Source organism: Rhincodon typus, chromosome 13 (genome assembly GCF_021869965.1).
Source record: "Rhincodon typus isolate 14 chromosome 13, sRhiTyp1.1, whole genome shotgun sequence".
Classification (NCBI taxonomy): Eukaryota; Metazoa; Chordata; class Chondrichthyes; order Orectolobiformes; family Rhincodontidae; genus Rhincodon; species Rhincodon typus.
The window spans coordinates 20683967-20690801 of NC_063344.1; the positions used below are offsets into that span (position 1 = coordinate 20683967).

Genomic DNA, 6835 nt, shown 5'->3' on the forward strand with positions numbered 1-6835 from the left:
AGGTTCTTTACTCAGAGTAGTAAGGGCATGGAATGCCCTGCCTGCAAAAGTAGTAGACTTTAAGGGCATTTAAATGGTCATTGGATAAACATATGGATGATAATGGAATAGTTTAGGTTAAATGGGCTTCAGATCGGTTTCACAGGTCGGCGCAACATCGAGGGCCGAAGGGCCTGTAATGCGCTGTAATGTCCTATGTCCTATGTCCTATGTCCTATGTCCTATGTCCTATGTCCTATGTCCTTGGAGAGTTGTTGGGATTTGGAATTAGCTGCCTGGGAGAGTGGTGCAGCCATATTCCATAGGAGGTTTCAAAAGAGAGCTGGATGTATATTTAAAAGTGATGAATTTTATGAGCGATGGAGATAGGGCTGGAGAATGGGACTAACTGGGTAGATCTTTCAGGAGCTGGTACAGACATGATGAATCAACTGGCCTTCTGTGCTGTAAAATTCCATGATTCTAATTACAACAAATTTTTATGCAGAAATCGCTGGTGCTGGGGTCCATAAAATGTTTGCATCAGTGCTAAGAGGTTTTAGAAAAGATGAGAAGCCCTGAGTTTGAGAGAGGGAAATAAAGATGAGTTGATGCGGAGGCAGAGGTGGGGTTGGTGACTATTCGGCATAATTAATTGAGGCATCTATTCAGATATTAATTTCTCCATTCATCCAAGTGGATTATCCATCTTGGCCACCTTCAGTGGGCCCCAGTATCACAGATTCCAGTTTTCAAAATTTCAATTCACACCATGCAATATCTAGAAATAGTTGGAGGCGCTGGATTCTGCCAATGAAATGGATCCTGACAACATTCCTGCAATAGAACTGAAGACTTCTGCTCCACAGCTTGTCACTTCTCTAGCCAAACCGTTCTAGTACAGTTACAACACTGGCACCTACCCGACAATGTGGAAAATTGCCCTGATTTGTTTTGTACACAAAAGCAGGACAAATCCAACTGGCCAATTATTCAGCACTGTTGATGATCGAGAGTAGACTATCAAGTAGCATCTGCTCAGTGATGCCCTGTTTGGGTTCAGCCAGGACCACTCCGTCCGTGACATCATTATAACCTTGGTTCAAACATGGACAAAAGAGTTGAATTCCACAGATGAAGTGATAGTGACAATGTTTCAAATCAAGACCACAGTCAACTAAGTGTGGTATCAAAGAGCCCTATCAAAACTGGAATCAATGGGAATTGGGATCAACTCTCTGCTGGTTGAAGCCTTACCTGGCATAGAGGAAGATGGTTGTGGTGGTTGGAGGTCAGCCATCTCAGCTCCAGGACATCTTTGAAGGAGTTCCTTAGGGTAGTATCCTAGACCCAACCATCTTCAGCTGCTTCATCAACTACCATCCTTCCATTATAAAGTCAGAAATGTGGATGTTTGCTGATGATTGCAGTATGTTCAGCACACTTGTGACTCCTCAGATACTGATGCAGTCCATATTCAAATGCAACAAGGTTTAGGCAATATCCAGATGTGGTCTGAAAAATGGCAAGTTTAACATTTGCACCATACAAATGCCCGGCAATGACCATCTTCACTAGGAGACAATCTAACCACTCTCCCTTGACATTCAATGGTGTTACTATCACTGAATTACCCCACTATCAACATCCTAAGGTTACCATTGGCTTGTCATATAAATTAAAAGGCTACAACAGCAGGTCAGAGGCTCAGAATCCTGCAGTGAATAACTCACCTCCTGACTCCTAAAGCCTGTCTACCATCTACAAGGCACACAGCAAGAGTGTGATGGAATGCTCTTTGTGTCTGGATGAGTGCATCTCCAACAACACTCAAGAAGCTTGGCACTATCCAGGACAAAACAGCAAGCTTGATTTGGCACCACGTCCAATCCCTTGCTCATTCGCAGCAATGTGTACTATCTACAAGGTACACTTCAAAAATTCGCCGAATATCCTTACACAAGACCTTCCAAGCCCACTACCACTTCTATCTAGAAAGACAAGAGTAGTAGATACATAGGAACACCACCCAATTTGCAAGTTCCCTTCCAAGCCACTCACCATCCTGACTTGGAAATATATTGCCATTCCTTCACTGTCAGTGGGCCAAAATCCTGGACTTCCCTCTCTCAGGGTATTGTGCATCACCCTACAGCCCATGGACTGCATTAGTTCAAGAAGGCAGCTCACCGACACCTTTCAGGGGCAGCTCGGGATAAGCAATAAATGCTGGCCATTCAGCGATGCCCATGTCCAATGACTGACTTAACAAAATTAATGTCTTATTTTTAATTGTTTCCTGGCTTTTTCTGTCCTTTCCATTCTCTACAAGTTTATTTCCCAGCCTGATCACTTTGAAGGAGACTGTCATGATGCTATTGCTAAAAATTCCCCTATTTTGTTAAAGTAATGTGTATTGTGGTAAATATTTTCATACTCTTAACCATTAAAGGAATCATTATTACAGTTCACTGTATGTGAGATGGTGGCATAATGGTACTGGATCATAAGCTAAGCTAAAACTCAGGAGACATTGGGTTCAAATTGCATCATGGCACCTGGTGGAATTTAAATTCAATTAATAAAGTTGCATTGAAGGCTGGTCTTCATGATGGTGACTATGAAGCAATCATTGATTTTTTTTAAAAAAAACCTATCTGGTTCATCAGTGTCCTTTCGAAAAAGGAAGCCTGTTGTTCTTACCTTGTTAAGTCTACATGTGCACTCTGGCCACTTTGATCAAGGAGAATTGGGGATGGGCGCTGGTCTTGCCAATGGCACCAATAGCCTAGAAAAGAATAAATCTTGTCTACCGTAATTATTAGGTCATACACGCAGAGGAATACCTTTTCAGCCCCCGAGCCACAGACACATATCCTCACAGGCACTCACCTACACTGAGAATGATTCTACATACACTAACATACTCAATTACATAACACTGATATACACACACAGTAACACCAAAACTGATACACACATACAGTCAGACCGATACAAATATGCAGACAGCTGCACCAACAGTGATACAGTCACCCTGATGTGTACGTAGATAGCAGCGGCTCGTGGGATCGGACTCTTAAAAACTCGGATCCACTCATTTTCTCTGCCCATTAAGTGATCTGGTCAAATTCCGACAGATTAAATTTAGATTTTCCAATCTTGAACTGGTGAGAGAGCGAGACACAACTGAACTTTCAGAACAATGTGAAATTCAGGGTATATTCTAGGGAAAGGTTACATTTACTCAGAACAGATGGTCAGCGGAAATGCTAAACACACAGTTAATCCGTCTGTGGTCTCGGGATTACGGAGTCAGCATTGCCCCGGTTTTTATTCCATTGTTTTATGTCTAACCCTGGCAGCACTTGGCCGGTCCGTACCTGCAGCGCGGGCACTTACCTGTGCAGGTGAGGCAGTGGCGCAGCCGGTGAGGAAGGGCGGCTGGAGCAGGTTCTGACGCTCCTTCTCTGTCACTGTCTCCCTATTCTCAGTGCGTCTCACCTCTCCTCTCCTTCCCTTCACCTCCTCCTGGCATCGGCGCTGAGATGTGACAGAAACTCTGGGCGGAAACCTGTTTAAGAGAGATACTCAAAACCAATTTCATTTCCATTTTAATTCCATTTCTGAAAACCATAACTCGAGTGAATCAACAGGTCAAACTGGTTGGCGATGGAGAGGGAGTTGTGAAACTGACACCTGATGTGGAGAACGCTCCGCAGACGTTCGGGGAGAGGCTGAAGTTCCCCGTAAACTTTTCCAAAACACCCACATGTTTGGGAACCCGTGTACTCCTGAGCATCTTCAAAATTACAACCCTATCAACAAACAAATAACCAAGAAAACAGATCCTAATATATTTCCCAAAGGGGCGGATAAAAACAGGGAGTCCTATTGCCGCCAACAACAACCAGCTGGAACACTGCCCAAATGCTGGTAAAAGAATTGCGTTGATGTAGCGCCTTTTATCACCTCGCGATGTACTTGTTTACAAATGGAATATTTTCATTTAAAAAAACAAGCACGAGAGTTGCTGGAGGAGCGTAGCAGGTCTGGCAGCATCTGTGGAGTGAAACAAAGTTAGCGTTTCGTGTCTGATTTGACTCTTGTTATGCAGAAAAGTCATGCCGCAATCGAGAAGTTAACTCTTTCTTTCTTCAGACGTGCTAAGCTGTTTTCTCCAGCATTCTCCGCGATTCAGGTTTCCAGCATCAGCTCTTATTTGAGCATTTTCTAAATGTTGCCATGGGTTAAGGAAGGAAACAGATCAGGACATAAGATGCAGGAGTAGGCCAGAACAAAAACAGAAGTAAAAACCGAAAGAACTGCGGATGCTGTAAATAGGAACAAAAACGTAAGTTGCTGGAAAAGCTCAGCAGGCCTGGCAGCATCTGTGGAGAGAAATCAGAGTTAAGTTTCAGGTCCAGTGACCCTTCCTCAGGCCATGCGGCCCACAGAGCCTGCTTGGCCATTCAATAAGATCATGGATAATCTTTTGGTGGACTCAGCTCCACTTACACACCTGCTCACCACAACCTTTAATTCCGCTACTTTTCAAAAATCTATCTATCTTTGCCTTAAAAACATGCAATGAGGTAGGCAGGGAATTCCACAGATTCACAATGCTTTGGGTGAAGAAGTTCCTCCACATCTCTTTGTGCACTGCAAGCTCCCAGGGAGAGCAATGGAGGGCAGAATATTTCCAGTACAGAAAGAGGCTACTCAGCCAATCTTGTCCATGTCTGTTTTGTGCCAGAGATTATTTTTCTACATAATGATCAGATTCTGTTTTGAAGGCTTCAACTGAACCTGCCTCCGCACCCTTTGTGACAATGCATTCCTGCTCCTCTCATGCTGTGTTCATCCAGCTCTACACCTTGTTATCTCAGATTCTCCAGTATCTGCAGTTCCTACTATCTCCTCATGTCACTGCTTCTTTTTTAAATGAGATAAGGGCATGATGGTGTGTTTTTTTAATGGTTATTAAGGGATAAATATTTATCAGACTCTCCCTGGTCTGCAGAATGATGTAATAGTATATTTTAAATTTAAACATGGTTTAGTTCTAAAGCTGTTGTCACCTGTAGCTTTCAGTACTCCCTCACATCCTTCACTGCCTTCCTAACCTTTCCTTCCATAAACTGTTGTCTTTTTCCTGTCTCACTCCCTTACTCACCCACTCTTGCTCAGCCATGCTGGCTCCTCATTGCTCAGATCATTCAGTTCCAATACCTCGTCCAAAAACTCTTTTCCCAAAAAGCTGTGGATGTTGGGAGTCAATTCAAATTGCCAAGCTGAAGATGGATAGATTCCTATTCAGTAAACATTGAGAACTATATTGAGAACAAACCCTCCAAAGAGCATTCCACTCCAAACCATCCTATCCCCATAATGCTCAGCAAAGAGTCGGAAGGGTTCGAAAGGAGACAATTCAACAATGTCCATGATCCAGACTGGTACTAAAATTGTGCTGTTCTGATTTTTATCCCTTCCAGACCCACAGTGTTGTGTCTCATGACATGTCTGTTTGTATGTCTGGTTGTATGTGCATGGAAACTTTATGAAAGGGGTAGAATATAAGTTATAGAGTTATAGATTAGCTTCTGAAGAAGGGTCGGTGGACTCTAAACCTTTACTGTGTTTTATCTCCACCAATGCTGCCGGATCTACTGAGTTTCTCCAACAATTTCTGTTGTTATAGATTAGCTCTTTGACTTGTCTCTTTTTTAACATTGGTTGAAAAGCTAGTTGAAGACAATAAATAATTACTTTCTTGTTAATGGAAAAAGAAACAGTCTTTATTCTTTGAACCTGATTTGGACAGTAAAATTGGGCAATTTGGTGGTTTAATTAAATGTTCACATTTGTGATGGCTCAAGGAACAGTGAGATTTGATTTCCAGTACATTACCCTGATGAGTCATGACAACATTTTGGGGGCACAGTGACTCAATGGTTAGCACTGCAGCCTCACAGTGCCAGGGATTCGGGTTTGATTCCAGCCTTAGGCAACTGTCTGTGTGGAGTTTGCACATTCTCCTCTTGTCTGCATGGGTTTCCTCCCACAGTCCAAAGATGTGCATACCAAATTGCCCATAGTGGCCAGGGATGTGTAGGTTAGGTAGACTGGCAATGGAGTTTGCAATGGAGTGTGCGTCTGGGTGGGATGCTCTTCAGAGGGTCAGTGTGGACTTTTTGGGCCAAATGGCCTGTTTCGACACTGTAGGGATTCTAAGTGCCAGAGCGAAGACAGCAGAGCTAGTAATACAGGAGAGACCAGATACTCTAAGCAAAGTGACATCAGAATCCATTCATATTGAGTTGCAGTTAAAGCAGTCTGAACATGAGGAAAGGATGAAAAAAGCTGGAGGTGGTAGAGAAAGAGGAGGAAAGACTAAAGAAAGACAACGAAAAGCAATTAAAATTTTTTAAAAATGGAAATGAGAAGGTTGGAATTAGAATTCAAGAGGGAGAAACAGAAAGAATATCAGCTTAGGATGATGCAGCTAATAGAGGAGAAAAAGAAAAAAGAAAGTTACAGCACAGGAACCAGCCCTTCGGTCCTCCAAGCCTGCGCTGATCCAGATCCTCTATCTAAACCTGTCAGCTATTTTCCAAGGATCTGTATTCCTCTGCTTCCTGCCCATTCATGTATCTGTCTAGATACATCTTAAATGACGCTATCGTGCCCGCCTCTACCACCTCCACTGGCAATGCGTTCCAGGCACCCACCACTCTCTGCGTAAAGAACTTTCCACGCATATCTCCCTTAAACTTTTCCGCTCTCACTTTGAAATCGTGACCCCTAGTAATTGAGTTCCCCACTCTGGGAAAAAGCTTCTTGCAATCCACCCTGT

General features: G+C 43.2%; 1 long non-coding RNA gene across 1 annotated transcript; it reads right to left on the reverse strand.

The window, feature by feature from the left end:
• Window positions 1–1234: 1234 nt before the first annotated feature.
• Window positions 1235–3645, reverse strand: LOC125484731. The gene is made up of 3 exons (XR_007263542.1): window positions 3382–3645; window positions 2683–2767; window positions 1235–1494 (listed from the first exon to the last, which is right to left on the reverse strand). It is a non-coding gene; the product is annotated as an uncharacterized LOC125484731 (long non-coding RNA).
• Window positions 3646–6835: the final 3190 nt, after the last annotated feature.